General features: G+C 48.7%; 1 protein-coding gene across 1 annotated transcript in view; it reads left to right on the top strand.

The window, feature by feature from the left end:
- The first annotated feature begins 13,959 nt into the window (after positions 1-13,959).
- LOC145411056 (peptidyl-prolyl cis-trans isomerase FKBP4-like) overlaps positions 13,960-19,012 on the top strand; it is a 243,087-nt gene continuing 238,034 nt past the window's right edge. Inside the window, exon 1 of the mRNA XM_080281129.1 lies at positions 13,960-14,030. The gene's annotated coding sequence lies outside the window, so the exon portion shown is untranslated. The remainder of the gene's footprint in view (positions 14,031-19,012) is intronic.

Consider the following 19,012-nt stretch of genomic DNA (forward strand, 5'->3'; position numbering starts at 1 on the left):
TAATTGTCTATTGTTAATATATACGAGTGCCTTTTGACCAGTTGTGTTTGGACTTTCCTTCCTTGCCTGTGACTGACTCGGTCGAGAACAAAGAACCCAAGGTTGCACCGTACCTGAACCAGAGAAGTCGGGACTCAGAATACGTTGCATAACAGGGGTGACAGCCACTTACAATGCATGGAGGAATTCTAGTATCTGGGAAATATGTTGAGTGCAGGAAAAGGAGGAGCAGAGGCAAATTTCACTTACTGAATGAGTAGTGGACAGAAAAAATTTAAGTAATTGTTGCTTCTCCTGACTATCGAGGGGTTCTCGATTCGTGCAAAGGTCGGTCTTAAAAATAAGAATGTGTGGGGAGTGTTATGCTGTACGGCAGTGAAACACGCAGAAAAGAGAAAGTTGAGATGGGACAGAAAGGCGTCACCAAACGAGACTTGGCATAATTATGAGATATAAGAGAAGTGATGGGAGCCAGTAGGTCAAGATGGCTCGGACACGAGAGGATGGGGGAGAGTGGTTGAGGAAGGTCACAGTTATGACCGAGAAGGGAAAAATGCCCAAAGGTTGATCACTGAAATCTTAAGATGAGGTCCCGTTCAGGGATCTTTGGGACAGGAGTTTCAGGAAGGATATAGCTCAAGACCGTGACTTACGGAGAGCTGCCGTCACCTGAAAAGGCTTAAACATGCTGGCATCGTTCATGGTCTTTAAAAATGAAATATAACGTAATATAATGATTTTAGATTATTTTGGCAAGGGCATATCTAGCAGGGGGGACTGGAGTTGCAAATGGACACGCAATTGAAATGAAAACTATTTTCACCTTATATAAACACTAATGCACCCGCTCCCGCGACCTAAAAACCTTGCTGCAACTCGGCATTTCTCATCCTCGTCCGGGTCCTCACTGCCTTTGCCTCCACCACCACCATCATCTTAGTGAAGAACCTCGTGTACTTTGAAGTAGCCACCCTCCTCATTGTTTTCCTGGAATAAGAAGGTCAGCTGCTTAATATAAGAGCCTAACAATTAAGGTTAGAGGGTAACACCTATTGCCCTAGACTGGACGGTACTATGGACATCTGTGGGGATTCTGGTATGGTGCTTGGAAGCAGGTCAGGAACATACTACTGGCCGATATGAAATTAGTATTTTGATGTTATACTAGGTGTTTTAAGGTTTCCTTCTCGTCCCTAAAGCACCTGGCGATTGAGCCGGGGTCCTCTTTCTAGACGGAGCTAAAATACACAACGCGAAGAGCAGGACACAAAAACGCTAGGGAACAACCTTACACGTATATTAACCAAGTCACAACCTTTATACAATACAAATGAGTATGACACACAATACACTGTTTATAATTATTTGGGCTGGATAGACTGTAGGGTCCTGACTGGTTAATGAGGATTATGCAGGATACTGGACAGACACTGAATAGCACAGGATATTCACTGTATTTAATGGGTTGGTTAGGTTGGAGTATCAGTCTGAGTGTCTTATTAGGTACATCACAGTGATACGGGTACTAATATAACAATGTTTTACCCCTGGGCACAAGGATATTATACTATAGTCACTTTTAGGAGCACTGTTACACTGAGCAGGGCGACGGACTCTGGCTGCGTTATGAGGACAGCAGTGTACGGAAAAAGTACACTACTCTCCAGTAGAGGGAATGCTCGCCAGAATCGGAGTGGGACTTGCAGTGGCAACTTCCCAGGCACACCCTCGGACGCCGAGTCTTCTGGATCGGCTCCACACCTAATTAAGAACTCAGGAGGAGCCTCTAGGGTTGCTATTCCCCTGTCTAGACCGAAGGAGGGCACGCTCCATCAGAGCTGTGGCAAAAGCCGAGAGAGTACGTCCGATCTCTTCCTCCCGACGTTACAGGCACAAGAGCTTCCCACACGGAAGGAGGGCACGCTCCGTCGGAGCTGTGGTGAAAACCGAGAGTACGTCCGACCTCTTCCTCCTGACGTCCCCAGGACAGGTAACCCCAACCCGACGAAGGGAGGGCATGCTCCGTCGGAGCTGTGGCGAAAGCTGAGAGTGTACGTCCGACCTCTTCCTCCTGACGTCTCCAGGGCAGGAGGCCCTAGCCCTACAACAGGAGTGCCCCCACACCCCTGGTCCACGTAGGAGCACAGGCAGTGCCCGACGGGGCTGCCTGACGAAAGGAGTCACCTCTGGCTCGCCCCACCGCTCCAGTGTTAGAGCAAGGTGCCACTCTTTCCAGCTCTCTTCTTGGAAGGCTGGAGTCTCTCCCACTACAGGCTCCCCACCTGAGTCCGGACCAGACGAGGCTCCCCCGAGGCCCAGAATCCCGTCCCTGCAGCACGGGCCACCCCAGACACTGACGGACTCCGCCAGGACCAGAGACCGCAGCTCTACCCTGTCGGCCTCCTCCTGCAGCAGAGGCAGCAGTCCCCAGAGCCAGTGGGCCTCCCCAGGTGCTTGCCGAGGCCTAAGGGCCTCCCCCGACGCAAGCGGCTGCAGTTATGCCCTGATGGCAGCCCCAGACCAGGGTACAGGCCGCCCTACCTCTGCAGCACCCCCCCTCCCAGCCGACCCTCGGTCCAGGCCTCCACCAGGCCCTCCCCCAGACCCCAAAGACGACCAAGGGCCAACAGCGTACAGCCCGACTTCTGGCCCTCTTTGGGCCCAATTCCGAGAGCCCTACCTCCTGCAGGGCTGACGCGGCGAGAAAGTTGCCCCAGACGCCGCCCAATTACTCCCGGACTAGTGGCAACTCCATGGGCCCCACTGTTCTGCACAGCTCCCCGGACGGCCCGCCCCCCCACGCCTGGCCGCCACCTGGAGTTCCCTGCATAAACCTTCTCCCCCATGGGCCATGGTCTCCTCTCCGTCAGAGCTGTGAGTGAGGGGTCTCGGATTATTTACCTCCCCAGTGTTGTGAACCCCCTCTTTTTTTTCAGTGAACTACCAGTGAACCGTTCTCCTGTGTTCCTCCCCCCTATCCCCGTACGCAGCACCTCCTCCCCTGTCAGTGTTCCCCCCTCCTTGCTGACGAGTCGAGCCTCTGTGAATCATGTGCAGAGTGTATAACCCCAGCCCCGGGTCGAGACCCCCCCCCCCTTCAGACAGGACAGACAAGCCCGTAACACTCACGTAACACAGCAATATCTCAGTACTGGATCCTCCCCCTCCTCTCCTCCCTGCCCCGGCCCGGCCCCACAGAGAGAAACCCTCCCTATCTTCAGTAAGCCCCTCCCCCCCCCCACTTCCCCCAGTGTGACCTACGGAATATTCTCGACCTGTGTGACGCGTATATAGAGGCTAAGTTAGCTAGGGACTGCTATACATGTCACGTGGAGATGATGTATCAGCTAGGACCCGTCTATGTCACACGAGCACCTAGGCATAAGTGCTGTCCCTGTGGGTATACTGGGTTGTGTTGTATGTAAACCTCTCTGTGTTGATGTATTATCTATATTGGCGAAATATTGCCGGTGATACTGTGAGGAAATCACCCAGATGTGAGACAAAGATGCTGAACTAGATGGACAGTGATTCAGACCAATATCAGTGTAAGGCACTGTGTAATTTCGACTCTGGTCATAGAATATTGTGTGTGTAATTGTTTCTCTATTAATATATTGGTGTATTTGTTCACTCGTAGTGTGTGTGTTTCCATTCCTTGCTAGTGCTGACCCGGTCAGGAATTAAGGACCCAGAGTTGCACCGTGACTGGACCCAAGAAGTCGGGACACAGAACACGCTGCATAACATGGAGGATAGTAGTTCTTCCTACAATTCAGAATCACGGTTACGACAAGAACGTAACTAGAATGCGATACTGTTCTCTTCTCAATCCTTGTACTTACTACAAGAAAGTAAAAAATCCTATTACAAAAGAAGGGCGGGGGGGGGGAGAGATTCTACAAATCTGAATTAATACCTTGGTGGTAGGTGAGGGCGCTCACCATCCACTAACTCGATGTAGTGCTGCTTTGGGTGTCTGCCCTTTCCTCTCGTCCTTCCTGTCTTCTCTTTCTTTCTTTCCTTCATTCTGTCCTCTTCCTTCTGCCTACGGGTGATTTACACTTTCTCTTCTGTCTTCCTTTCCTTCATTCTTTACCCTTCCTTCTGCCTATGGGTGACTGTACACTGAGTGACAAGCCATATAGTTTCCTGTACACCAGGAAACCATTAACTATGCTGGGTGGTAACCATATAACCAAATTCTGGCGCCTGGTGGTTTATGTTATGCAGCGTAGTCTGGGCTCCGACTTCCCGGGACCAGTTACGGCGCGGGCTTTGGGTTCTTTGTTCACGACCGGGTCAGCGTACACAGACAAGGAGGGGGAAGTCCAAACACTGACTGAACAGGGGCACACGTATATTAACAATAAGTGGGTTACAGTCTATCACACACTACAGCCCATGGCCAAACCTAATAAATACAGAATATCAGTTAACATGGAACAATAGACCTTACACTAATTAAAATATTTCCACCTAGTTCACACAGAATATTGACCAACACGAGAAGCATATATCCACTTACAAAGAGTAGTCTCACTTTACAATGCAAGTATAATTCATAAAATAGTTCAGGTGTCTCCTGCTCCTGGATACGTATAAAACTCCTAATACAATTTACCTCATTATACACAGCGTGTAACAGAGACGAAAGCACAATCCCTTTCCACAGCCATTCGCGCGACATAGACGGAACCTTATGCTACCTATGACTCATCCGCGTAACATAGACGGAGTCTGGGCTAACTTATTTTACACACGCATGACGTAGGACGAGGGAATATACCACTTATAATCTACTCGTGTGACAGGGACGGAGGATGCTGTGATTACATAGAATTCTCATATAGGTCAGTCACAGTGAGCAAACCCATGTTACATACACTCGGTATATAGAGAACAATTCCAACGGGGGAGGAGGGTATGACGATCCATGGACAGGGACGCAATACTTATACGTAAAGGTAGTTCGTCGTGATTGCAAAGAGGGGGGGGGGGAGTCACACTAGAGGGAAACAACCAGAGCCTGCTCTCTCGTGCCCGCACTGGTTGTCAACGTGAGTTTCCTCCTGGGGTTGCAAATCCACTGATACACCACCAGGGGACGGAACTGTAACCTTAGAGTCTTTTACTCACGGACACAGGCAGAGAGGGGCATCAGGGCGTGGTGCGGAACCCATTAGACAGGAAGTCGCAGGTGGCAGCCAGGCTTTGGGGCAGGCCATCAGGGGCATGCTCCCAGGGTCGGTCACTGTCAGGATCGCCACGGGTCCTACGGGAGTTCGTGGGCGGAGTGGTGGGCTGCCTTCTTTTCGTAGGAGCCCTGGGTGAGGAGGCGCCCTCTGGACTAGGGCTGCTGGGAGCAGCAGTGGAGTCGCAGCAACAGGATGCTTTGCCTCGGCGTGGTCTCACTCTGGTTGGTCTTGGGTGGGGTATCTGCAGGGTACCCACTCTCCAAGGGAGAGGTGCGGGGAAAGGGGAGGCTCTCTCCGCCACAGGAGGGGTGGACTGAGCGAGGGGTGTCACCCTCTGTAGGAACCTCGAGGGTTGCGGAGGGGGAGCAACTGGCGGCCTGCTCCCCTACTTGGCGGGCCTGACAGTCCCTGCCAGAACCCCAGACCGGGGCATGAGAGGGAGACCCAGCAGGTGCTCCTTTGGCCAGGCAGACCTGGCGGACACTGCCTAGGTTCCTGTTGGGGATGGAGGCGAGAGGAGTTCCAGAGGACACTCCCTCGGGTGCTGAGCCCAGGGAAGGCGAGAGGGAGAGGCCCGGTGGGTACTCCTGGCATTTGCCACAGGTCTGGCAGACTGTCCCTCTGCCTCTGGGGCTGGGGCACCTGTCCCAGGGACGATGCAGAGGGGAGGCCTGGTGGGCACTCCTGGCCAATGCCACAGGTCTGGCAGACTCTGGCCTCCTGTGTTCGGGGCTGGGGCGGCTCGGGAGACTACCAGTGATCTGTCCCACTTAGGTAGCTCCGGCGGAGACTACCTCTAGGCCCTCCTCCCTCCTGGGGAGAACCAGCAAAGGTCGTCTGTAGGACGTGCTGGCTCTCGAAGATGGGTGGCAGAGGATGGAGAACCAGTGGTCACTCCACCCACAGTAGGTCCGGTGGACTCTACTGTGCCACTGCTCCCCTGGGGTATAGCAAGGCTAGAGGCTCCGGTGGAATCCTCTCCTCTTGTGAAGTCCGATCCAGTGGATACGGGGTTCGAGGGCTTGCCTGGGACTTCAGGGTTGCAAGTCCCACCCCGATTCTGGCGAGTGCTTCCTCCACTGGAGTGTAGTGCACTCAACCTGCGTACTGCCCGGTGGTCTGGCTGCTGGGAAAAGGGGCGTCGGGTCACGGGGGATATATGTCATTCTTGCTGGGAAGGCTTGGCAGGTGAGATAGCCTCCCTGTCATCTTGTGGGGGGGGGTCACCTCTCTGTACTCTTCTCCTGGGGTGATGGTTGTCATGAATTCGCGTGAGTGTATTTATACAAATTCGTGACATTGTACTTTGGCGAGAAAACCACGAACTGTAGTGGAGGTCTCACTGGACATCACTCATTTCAACTGTCCTCGTATGCACTTCGATTGGGATAGTTTTCAGAACATTTGTCACTGTTTCATAAGTGACCATTCTTATGCACGACATTAGTGCTTTCACTGAGTGATTTTATTACGTGTGTATATCGTTCGCTCTCTCTCCATTGACCGTTGAAGTTAGGACACGCCTACTTCCGGCGAACACGGCCATCTCTTAACCCCCTTCCCAGTTTGAACTTAGTCAGTTTTGGGCTGCCTTGAGAGTAGGATTGTTTGTGCCCAGCGTAGAGAGCAGCATCTCCGTTGTACAGCGATTTCCTGGATCTCCACCTAGCCTAGACGGTGATCAGCAAAGTGAGCTTAGCAACGAATAGCAGTGCTTGGTGTTCGACATGCAGACGCCCAGTCTTTCGTAGCTTCGGCTCCGTCCCTCCACTGACCAGTATTTCTGTTCGTTTATCTGGGCTTAAGTTCGATTAGCTTTTGAATGAGTGAGTGAGTGTATTTCCTTTGTTATTTGAATTCATGAGTCCCTCTGTGACCATGAATTCCCCTTTTGAATTCATTATGAGATTCATATAACGTAAATTTATTCTATTGTAATCAATAAATTTACAGTTCTTTTCTTTGAGCTTAATGTAATTAGAATCGTGTTTTTTTCCTTCTCCACATTAAACTTACGTTAGTTTGCCGCTCCTAGTTTGCACAGACCCCTTACATTATTCATAACTGGTATTTAGGTCAGTTCTTTTGTATCAAACTTAAATCCGTTGTGCCAGCCAGGGGTTAAGCATCGGCAAGAACCTATCCATTATTATTAGTGTAATGCTAGGTGAAAAAGGCTCGACTTCTCGGTCCTAGAACACTTAACGTGTAGCGGGGTCCTCTTTCGAGACCGGGGCTTAGTGCAATGAAGAGAGGTAGGACACAAAAACTCCAGGCAATAACCTCTACACGTATATTACCATAGTCAGACACAGGATAAAGACAGCAGATATTACAACACAATATTTAGCAAAGAAATAAAACCTTAACTAGGATATTAGTATCTCGCAGGATACTGGCTTAACTGATACTGATGCCAATAGTGCACAGGTGTACAGAGAATACAGGCGCGCGCGGGGCGCGGGGAGTGAGGCTCACGGGGAGGGGGGGGGGGCGAGGGGAGTGACTTGCAGCGGGTCAGAACAGAGTTATGGTAATACTGGGGAAGAGTAAGTATTATTACTTTGAACTTAATATTTCCTGATAGCAAAAGGGTTTTGGTAATTGATTCTATTTCTTGTTTACGTTCACGCTAGTTACTGGGGAGAGGGAATGACATTGAGAATGCACTGGCAATACAAGTGGGGAAATATTAACACTTTCTCATTTCCTTAGAGCCGAAGAGGTTGGAGTATCTTACTACAGAGGATTTCTCGGGGGGGAATAGTCTTACTGATTTTCTGTCGCTCATGAGTCTGATTTACCAGAAGTAAATTTATGCACTCATCCTTTACTCATCCACCGTGATTTCACTTGCCCCGATATTTCACAGGTATTAAGTCACTGTACCGTCGTTACACTAGTTTGGGCAACATCAGAGTTAACCTAAAACAGTTCACTATTGCTGGGGCAACACCACACTTATCATGAGTCAATCATCGTGGAGGCGGCGGGGAGACACGCCGGCGACAACTCGGCCGGGATAGGGGCACCGCCAAGGGGGGGCATGCCGAGAGGGCACGGGACAACTCGCAGGGGCGTCCTCTCGCTTCCAGGCCTGCAGGTGGTGAAGGGGCCCGCAGTCTCCGGGCTAGGCTCAGGGGTGTGGCCCTCAGGACTGGGGCCAAACAGATCCAGAAATCTCTGGCTCAGGTCTCGGCCGGAGGTAGAGGTCTTGCGTCGCCCCGTGGGCGTGGGGAGATCACGCCCGGGCGTCCTGGGAAGGGTCTGAAGGGACTGAGGACTGCGGTCCCCAGAGTCGAGGGGCACCGACAGGGAGGAACTGTGGCACCGACCTGAACCAGGGTCCGTCAGGTGAGTCTTCTCCAGAGCCAGGCGTAGGGAGCGGAGGCCAGGAGAGGCCGTAGGGCCTGGCTGGGGCTCTCCGGTACGGGAGGTCCGGGCTCTTGTCTCCTGCTGGGGCGATGACTCACTCAACACCTCCCTTTGGCCGAGGGCCCCGGCAATTGGCCGTGGCCTGAGTGGGGGAGTCAGCGCACCTCTGTTCGCCTTCGGAGCAGCAATTGGCCGTCTGACAAAGGCGGGAGCGGCAATAGGCCGTCTCCTTCTGCTGGAGGGAGGAGCGACAATAGGCTGTCTCAGAGGCAACGTCTTCGGAGCGGCAATTGGCCGTCTGACAAAGGTGGGAGCGGCAATAGGCCGTCTCCTTCTGCCGGAGGGAGGAGCGGCAATAGGCCGTCTCAGGGGCAGCACCTTCGGAGCGGCAATAGGCCATCTGGCGAAGGCGGGAGCGGCAATAGGCCGTCTCATTCTGCAGGAGGGAGGAGCAGCAATAGGCCGTCTCTAGAGGGGCACCTTCGGAGCGGCAATAGGCCGTCTGGCGAGGGCAAGAGCAGCAATAGGCCGTCTCCTGAGGGGCGCTGTCTGGAGCTATGAGAGCAGCTCCACCCCTAGCTGATCCGGCAATCCCACTCCCCAAAGATAGTGTCCTTCTCCTGCTATGGTGATGGTGCGACAGCTGAGTGTTATGGGGGCGCACGGCCCGGGCTGACGTATGCCGTTGTTGCGCGGTATCCAGTCGTCTGGTTGTGGCTACTCCATGGGATCCAGGTGAGGGTGTCGGTATGTTCCCGGGGGCACTGGGCTGTATGCCACTCGTCTCATTTTCGAGGGCACTATGCTGTTCCTCACTTGCTTCCTTTTCGGGGGCACTATGTTGTATATCACGCATTTCAATTAGTATTAGTTATTGATTGTCAGGGGTGGAGTCACTTTCTCAAGAGACTAACAGTACTAACAACCAGCATTCGTGAGCGATTAGTCTTTGCTGTGTACTGTTGAGAAAGATTATAAAATTCTTGTCCTTAGAGAACTGGTGAAGTAAGTCGGAATAAAGTAAAACTTACTGCTTGATTTTCACAAGTCAGTTCTTTGTCTCTACTTTCGAGAAATATTTGCATTTTTTTATTCTTAAATTCACATCCCCCCATGACAGTGATGTCTGGTTCGCTCTGCTGAGCAGGTATTTCAGTTTAGTTGATAATTACGGTGCTCCAATCAGATTGAGCCTGTGTAGATTTATATCCAAGGGGTGGTTGGGGTTTATTGCTTATGTAATGTCACTCAGGGATGAGTGAGGCTGGTCACTCTCCTCTTAAATGTCAGGACCAACATGCCTAACCCCAGGCTCCTTCACTCCTCATGGGGCAACATAGGACTGGATGATGGATGGATAGATTGAATTAATGCTGACTCATTAACAAATTCCTCGTAATTAATTGTCAGATTCCTCCCTTTCATTGAAATGATTCTATGGTGGCAATGATGTAAGACATATAGGGCATTTATGTGGATAATTAACTGTCATTTTATTGAAAGTGATAACTTGTCTACCGAAATTAAGAGGGGTGTACTGCCCCAAATCCGTGTCTGTCACCATCCCCAAAAGGGCCAGAAAGGCTAGCATAAAATGGTCCCCAGAAGAACATCAACCCCTAGGCACCGGTTCATGTCATAATAACGTGCGGTCAACAGATGCCAGTTCACGTCATGTGACGTTTTCATTTTTCGTGGGCATCTTTGAACTTCCTAGCATGGCAAATTGACTCAGAGTATTGGCACGGCCTGTCTGGTGCAGGGGGTGACGCTGGCTGGCGGTGGTAGCCCATGGGATGGGGGTGGGAGAGGGGTGGGAGGGCAGCCCAGCTTTGAAGAGAGAAGCGTGGTGGAGGTGGAGAGCAGTGGGAGGCCCGCACAGGGAGAGTATGGCTTGAAAGCCGGCAACAGAGAGTAAGTATGCACTTTTGATGTGTTTTTTTTCATTTATGATTGATTTGTAATGGAAAAAAATATTTTTGGGAAAATCAAAATTCCAATAAATAGCCTGGTTCTGGGACATGGATAGGCTGATACAGGGTTGAATGAGAGTGCCTATCAGGATCAACCGAGCCTAGGAAAGCCCCTGTAACTGTCCTGGAGGCTAATTTCCCACTAACTCAGTGATTCCAATAGTAAACCAATCACGAAGGCGTTTCTTGATTGGCCCATATGGGAGTCTGGCAAGAATGTTTGACAATCCCACCCCTAAAGAAGGTGCTTGTGAAGATGCACGGACACACACTTGTGGACAGGAGTGGCGCTTATAGGCCCAAACTTACAATTAATTCTCTCGATCGTAATTCGGATATGGTGTTGCAGGAATAAGAAGAGATATGGAATGAATCAGCATATTCCTTTGCTCGTCCATTCTGTGAAACTAAATAACTTATGATGAGGAAAGAGGAGAAATGAGAAAATACTTATAATGGGGTACATAAAAGCCCGCGTTGCTTGAAGGCAGAGTGAGGATCTTTTCTTTGGCTCAGTGGTAACGTGTGCAAGTGTGCGAGGGCCCGAGATCGAATCTCGGTCAGGACTGTGATTAATTTGTTAAGTTTCATTTCAGTTATTACATTGGTTGGGAGCGATGTGGGATGTGAGGCGGGGCTTGGTTGGCAATTTGTCGTTGGTCCTTGGTTAGCTGACAGCGTCTCTGTCCGAACATCCCGGGGATGGGGTGTTTTGGTGTGGTCCACAGCCTCCCCATGGTGACCTCCAATGCTTACACTACTTTTTGTGTTCGAAACTCACCAAATTAATCACCAAAGGGAGAAAAGAGGGATGTAATGGGGTGTATAAAAGCCCGCATTGCTTGAAGGCAGAGCAAGGATCCTGTCTTTGGCTCAGTGGTAACGTGTGTACATGTGATGCGCGGGGGCCTGAGATCGAATCTCGGTCAGAATTGTGATTAATTTGTTAAGTTTCATTTCAGTTATTACTGTAATGCTAGGTGTTTTAGGTTTGGCTTTCCATCCCGTAAACACCTAGCGTATAGCGGGGCTCTCTTTCTAGACCGGGGCCTAGACAAATAAGAGAGAGGTAGGACAAAAATTCCAGGCAACAACCTTACACGTGAACTACTTAGTTGGACAGAGGAACGAGTAGATGTCACTGATACAAATACACTGGGCAATTACAAGCTCTTATGTCTAGATATGGTTATCAGTATCTCGCAGGATACCGCTCGGGTCATTAGCACTTGAGGCAAAGTGTTCTTATTTAGGGTAAGTCCGGGTTTTCTATACTCGTGGAGTTACCAATGTTATTTCCTACTGGTGAGTGTTGCTTTGGCACTGGGGTCTGATTATGGTCTTAGTATCAGAAGATATTTTCTGATGGTTGCGTATTTACCCCATTAGACTCGACTCTCACTGGGTGGCTGTATTTGTGTTTACACTGTCGCTGTCACTCACTCCACCACTTTGGTATTATCACTGACTTCTATCAGAGGGGTAGTTCACTGTTTCGTCTTTATATCCCTTGGTCACATACACTGTACACCGTAGCTGTTATTCTATCCACCACTTGGGTATTATTAGTGATTTCCATTGGAGGGTTAGTTCACTGTTCTGCCCTTCCATTACTTGATAACAAACACTGCACTATTACTGTCACTCCTGTTGGGTCTGGACGTCGTGGCGGTCAGGTGCAAGGGTGGAGGGGTGTCACAGCTCCACTACTGACGGAGCTGGGCACCATTGGGGGCCTCTATATCCAGAGGCCACGAGATCACGTGCAGGGGCGTCCGTTCTCGTCCAGGGCTGTAGGTGGCAAAGGGTCCCGCACTCTCAAGGTTGGGGACAGGAGTGCGGCCCTCAGGGCTGGGGCCGAACAATTGCCTGAACCTGTTGCTCAGGCTCCTGATGGAGGATGAAGATCTCCGACATTAAGGTGTGGGGAGTTCCCACCTGGGAGTCCTGGGGGTGGTCTGGGGTTCCCGAGGGCTGCGGTCCCCAGGGCTTGGCGGCGCCGACAGGAAGGGGTTGCAGAACCGGTCTGCATCGGGGTCTGTCAGGTGGGTCTCTTCCAGATACGGTTGCAGGGAGCAGAGGCTGGGGAAGACTAAGGGGCCTCTCCAATACTCCTCTAGGCCCGAGACTCCCTCTGGGTCGTGGGTCAGGGAACAGGCGTCAGCTTCAGACGGAGGAGTGGCTACAGGCCATCTCCTGCTGCAGGGCCTGGCTACTGGCCGTGGCTTCCTGGGAGTGCGGCTGCAGGCCGTCACCAAGGCCCGGCTACTGGCCATGGCCTGGGGGAGTGGGCAGCTGCCAGCAGACCCAAGGGCACCTTCGGAGCAGCTACAGGCCGTCTCCTGACGAAGGCGGGAGTGGCTAAAGGCCGTCTCCTTCAGGAGGGTTGAGCGGCTACAGGCCGTCTCAGGGAAGGCACCTTCGGAGCAGCTATAGGCCATCTCTTGATGAAGGCAGGAGCGGCTACAGGCCATCTCCTTATTACCCTCAGAGCGGCTACAGGTCGTCTCCTTCAGGAGGGGCGAGCGGCTACAGGCGTCTCAGGGAAGGTACCTTCGGAGTGGCTACAGGCCGTCTCCTGATGAAGGCGGGAGCGGCTACAGGCCGTCTCCTTCAGGAGGGTTGAGCGGCTACAGGCTCACCAACTCCTCCAGGACTCGTGGTGAACCCACAAATGACCTATCCCTGTACTGCACTCCGGACAGCCCAGCCCCGGCGCCCAGCCGCCACATAAAGCTCCCTCGTAGGACCTCCTGCCACCCATGACCCGTGCCCTCCACTCCGCCAGTACCGTGAGTAAGAAACTCTAAGGTTGTGCCCCTCCCTCCCCTAGTGTCTGTGAGCCCCACGCCAGTGGGCTAGCCCCCTTTTCCCCTCCCCACTTCAGTGCACCCCCCCCTGTGTTGCCTCCACCCCGTGTACAATTGTGAACTCTTGTGACCATAACCTTAAGCGCGGAGTGTGTGTCGCCTAGCCACGGGTTCGCCCTAGGTGTGACCTCCCCCCCCCCCAGTGTTACACACGGACTGATCACGCCAGTGCACCCCCCCCCCTTGCGCTGCCCGGCCTCCCCAAACCCCAAGTCCTAGATCCCTCGTCACCTGCCCTGCCAGAGACCCGATATTACCATCCTTCTCCGCCCCTCTCCCTCCAGCTGAGCCCCTCACACGTGGATAGATCCTGAGTGCTATCTTCTCGTCCTCGGTAACGCGCACGTAGCATTAGGATAGGGAGGGTATCACCTTGAATAAATATTTCAGTTCAGTTCAGTTCGTTTCTACAAAATCGCTGTTGTGTTTTCTCCAATAGTCATTCATTAATATACTAATCATTTTAAAAATGAAAACAACAGTACCGTACCAGACTGTTATACAAATGTCGCGTAAGTTCTAGAAAGCTCTTCCAAACGTCAACACGAAGCCGCGAAGCCTGAGTCTCTGCTTCCGAAGACAGGAGGTGTGATTCTGTCATATTTTCTCGAAGGGTTGGTACTGTTTGGTGTGGTGCATGAGTAACTGAGTCGTTATAGATTGTGGGCATGAGGAAAATGTGTCAGGAAGTGTTTAGTTACAGTGGATATTAGGGAAGGAGCAAAGTCGGCCTTAATGTAGGAGAGGCGTCGGGCTCTGCTTTACTGCAGCGCGACCAGTATAAAATTATTTGGTCATACCGTTTCGGACAAGAATGGACTTTAGACTTACCAATAACACTTACCAATAAAATCCATGGGTTCGCCATTGATCTATATAGATCCTATTGCCCGCCTCCGTTCCCACATGTACCATGTGTTTATCATACCTTTCCTTAAAAATATTTATTGAGGGTGCACTCATTACATTCTCTGAGAGTCTGTTCCAGTTATTGATTACTCAGCAGATATGTTTCCGGTTTGTGATTTATTGAATCGCTCTTTGTACAGCTTTCTTGAGTTCCCACGCACATTGGTATCTGTCCTTTGAAAGAGGTCTAAGTGATTAATGTTCTTACGTTCTTGCAGTATCTTAAAGACCTCAGTCATGTTTCCTTGTCTTCTACGGTCCTCCAGTTTTGGGAAGTTGAGAGTTTGAAGACGTTCAAAGGTAAGGTCTGAGATGTGGGCTTGTCCTAGTGGCTCTTCGTTGAACTTTTTCAATTTTGTTTATGTTTCCTCTTTGTTGGGGAGACCATACTTGAAAGACATACTCCAGGTGGGTTCTAGTATATGTCCTGTAGATGATGGTGAAACCCTCATTCGTCCAATACCTGAATGTTGTCTTCACACATCCAAGGATACTGTTTGCTAGACATGATCCTGTTAGTGTGTATGTCAAATTTTAAGTTATCGTTAAATAGTACCCTCAGGTCTTTTTGTGATGTGGAGTCCGATATATTAACCCTTCTGATGTCATAGGTGTGCCATGGATTGTTCTTACCAATATACATAACTTTGAATTTAGCAGGATTGAACCTCATTAGCCATTTATCAGACAGTTCTACCATATTGTTTGTACCACTTTGTATTATTTGGCATTTTTCTGGTGTATTGACTTGGTTATACTGTATATTTATGTGTCGTCTGCAAAGATCTTGCATGTGGAGCTTGCTATTTTGGGTAAGTCGTTGATGTACTGTATACTATGATTTTCTGGTGTTTTTTTTGAATTGATAAAATTTAACCTTCATGTTTGTCACAAATCAAGCATTTCCAAGTTATTGCCTAAAAGAACTTAAGAATTTGACAGAAAAGGGTTTCAGGAACATTTATAAGACCTACCGTACATAAGCCTACGTCAGGAGTACATAGTTCAGGTATGATCCCATCAGCTAAGGAGAAACATGAAATAAAAAAGGTATGATGACGAGTAACACATCTGCCCTGAAGCTGATGAAATCTGGGTAGTTCTTTACCAAACAGGCATGCAGATTCCAGATATAACAAACTCATGATCTCAAGTTAAGAACATATGGTAAATATTTCCTTTTATTGCCATGTCCTATTTTTGGTGTTTTCTTTTTTTTTGTTCCATTTGATAGTTTTTTAGTTCATTTGAGTGTTTTGAGGCCTCATTTGTTGTGGAAATGAATAATAACCATAATATGACTATGACAGTCTGATGGGAAATAATGGTAATGGTGGAAGGGACTGGCCTAACCAAAATGTTTTATCTAAACCTAACCTAATCTAGCCCAGCATTGACTTTGGAAGTTGGGAAATGAAATCCACCTTTCAGTATGTTGAGCAGGATTTGGTAATACTCATTTGCACACAAAAAACACATACAGGCATACACTATATTATAGCACAAATCCACTGGTTATGGTAAGATTGCCTGCTAAAGAAATGGTAATAAAGGAAATAAATACCGACATATGCAACACAGTTAACTGTTGAATTCTGACTGCAAAAAGTTATGGGAAAAATATATATATATATATATATATATATATATTGAAGTGGCCAGGTCGCCTGCTGCAGTGTTTACCGACAATCTCTCTGACTGACCTTTTTTTTTTTTTTTTTTAATACTAATCACCGCTCCAACTGAATGCATCAGTGCATCATACTCTAAATATTAATATCTGCATCAGAGCTATGGGAAATTTAATGAATTAACCAAACCCAATCTAACTTAATGTGTTTGACATCCAGCTTTCAAATTTAAAAATGTACACTGAGGTGGTTTGGACATGTGAAGAGAATGAAGAATGAAAGGCTGACTAAGAGGGTGTTCTTAGGTGAAGTGGAGGAAGAGAGAGAGAGGGGGTGACTGAGAATGAAGTGGAGAAATGGAGTTGAGAGGTATATGAGGGAGGGGGGAGTGAGTTGGGGAGAGGGCAGTCAAACGGTGGGTGACAGAGAAACTTTGAGACATTTTGTCTACAGCCACCCTTTGCGGGATTAGGGCGTTGGACTATAGATAGATAGGCATTAGGAACGTTAGATATGGCCGGCTGTTGGTAGGTGTCAGAGGAATATTTATGCATTTTAAATTCTCATTTACAGCTTTCAGAGGTAACTTTATAAAAATGCCCTGTAGCTATGGTAATGCGGTAAAACAATGAACCTGTGATAGACTCATTTCAATAGGAAATATGGAAAAGCCGTGTCCGATTGGTAAAGAATTAATTAAATCTGGACTACAAAAAATGATTAAGAAAGGTAAATATACCAAAGCTTGAAGATAGATGGAGAGGCGATATGATTGTAGTAGCTACATTATTTAAAATTATGACAGGATATCAAAACATTGATTCAGATGTTTAAAACCAGCAACACAAATCTAAGGAGGCTCAGGAGCTATTCAAAAGGTGTCGGAAAACTCAAACGAAAGACTTATGCATAGAATGTACGATATAAATGATTAGAACAAGTTACCAAAAAATGTTAATATACGGTATGATGACAGTGGTGTGGTATTTATAAATATCATAGTAGTAGTAGTACTGATAGGTGGGGCGTAACTTTTTGCATCGGTGCCTTGCTCCTTATCCTTTTCAGTCTTTTTTGTTTTGTTGTGTGCTGATCATTTATTTTCTCATAGTTTCCACAGTTCATTTATTGTCTTTGTTTTCTGTTACTTGTTTTTCATACTTTTCCCCAAACAGAAATAGTAATCCCTCCGACGTAATAGAGCCAAAGGCGTGTCCGGAAAGTGGTCCTGTCCGGATAGTGGGCCCCAGCCCCCTGGACTTGTACTTAAGGACCCTAACTCGGCCTAACTTTGAAAGCCACCTAAATAACCCTGCCAGACATGCATAGCACCTATTTAAACCTATGTAAGACCCTATTCACACCAGTAATGGACATAAAGCATGAAATGAATGAAAAGGAACCAGAGAATGAGGAATTAGAAGTGGTTATGGAAAATATTTAGCAGTGATGGCCAAGGTAGAGCTGCAAAGAAAGTGGTTGAGGAGACGAAGGGGAAGACAGGAGGAAGCAACTCCTGTGAGAAGAGTGGAGAAATTGCAAGACAGTGAGAAAATGACAGAGTATAAGAGCATAGTGGAAGAAAGACTGGGAAGGTATGAGCTAGAGCAGATGGAAGGGGTGGAAGACGTATGTAAGATATTCACGGAAGAGATAGGTGCAGAGTGTGAGGCGGTTTATGAGTGAGGAGGAGATGCAAGGGTGTGCAAGGGACAGCATGGTGGAATGATGAGGTGAAACGAGCTGTGGAACAAAAGAAGAAGGCATATAGTGAATGGTTAGCGAGTAGAGGTAGGGGAGAAGATGAGAGAGAGAAGAGAGAGGTATATGTGAGCAGGAGAAGGGAGGTTAAGAGACTGGTGAAGGAGAGTAAAAAGAAAGTGGATGAAGAGTTTGGGAGGAATCTGAGTGTGAAATGGAGGGAGAGTAAGAAATTGTTTTGGAAGGAGGTAAAGAAAGTCAGGCAGTGTGAAAGGGGAAATAGTAGGGGAGTGAAAGATAGGAATAATAGCTTGTTGGTGGAGAAGAGAGAGAAACTGAGGAGATGGAAGGAGCACTTTGAGGATTTGTTGAATGTAGAGAGTGAGAACAGTGCGAGTATAAGTGGTTGGAGAATGGCTGGGAGAAGAAGAGATGAGAGGAGGGAGGAAGAGATCAGTAGGATGGAAGTAGTGGAAGCGATGAAGAATATTAAGTTGGGAAAGGCCCCAGGAATTGATGGAGTGTGTGGTGAAATGCTTAGGTATGGGGGTGAGATTGTTGTGGAGTGGATATGGAAGTTGTGTAGATTGGCTTGGGAAGAGGGAAGGGTTCCAGAGGACTGGAAATCAGGTATAATTGTTCCTTTATACAAAGGAAAAGGAGAGAGAGAAGTATGTGGTAACCATAGGGGTATTTGCCTACTTAGTGTGACTGGTAAAATATATGGTAGAATACTCATTGATAGGGTTAGGCATATGACAGAGGAGCTAGTTGGAGAAGAACAAGGGGGATTTAGGAAGGGAAAAGGGTGTGTAGATCAGATATTTGTTCTAAGATGTTGAGTGGAGAAGTATCTAGAGAAGGGAAAGAAAGTGTATGCTGCCTTCATGGACTTGGAGAAAGCTTATGACAGAATAGATAGGCAAGGTATGTGGAAGGTATTAAGAATATATGGAGTGGAGGGGAAATTGTTGAGTGCTGTGAAGAGTATGTATGAGGGAGCTAGGGCTACGGTTCGAATGGATGGTGAGCTGAGTGAGTTCTTTGATCTCAATGTGGGACTGAAACAGGGTTGTGTGATGTCTCCATGGCTGTTTGATAAATACATGGATGGGGTTGTAAAGGAAGTGCAGGGTAGGGCAGTGGATGTGGGGATGGCTCTAATGAATGAGGGTGAGATTTGGAAGCTTCCGGTGTTGCTGTTCGCTGATGATACAGTGCTGTTGAGTGAAGATGAATGGGAGTTGCAAGGTTTGGTGAATGAATTTGGGACAGTGTGTAGGAGGAGGAATCTGAAAGTTAATGTAAACAAAAGTAAAGTTATGGTGTTTGAGAGGAATGAAGTCACAGAGTGT

The sequence above is a fragment of the Coenobita brevimanus genome, chromosome 87, assembly GCF_032717465.1.
Source record: "Coenobita brevimanus isolate Jiangsu-jjx chromosome 87, ASM3271746v2, whole genome shotgun sequence".
In the NCBI taxonomy this organism is placed as follows: Eukaryota; Metazoa; Arthropoda; class Malacostraca; order Decapoda; family Coenobitidae; genus Coenobita; species Coenobita brevimanus.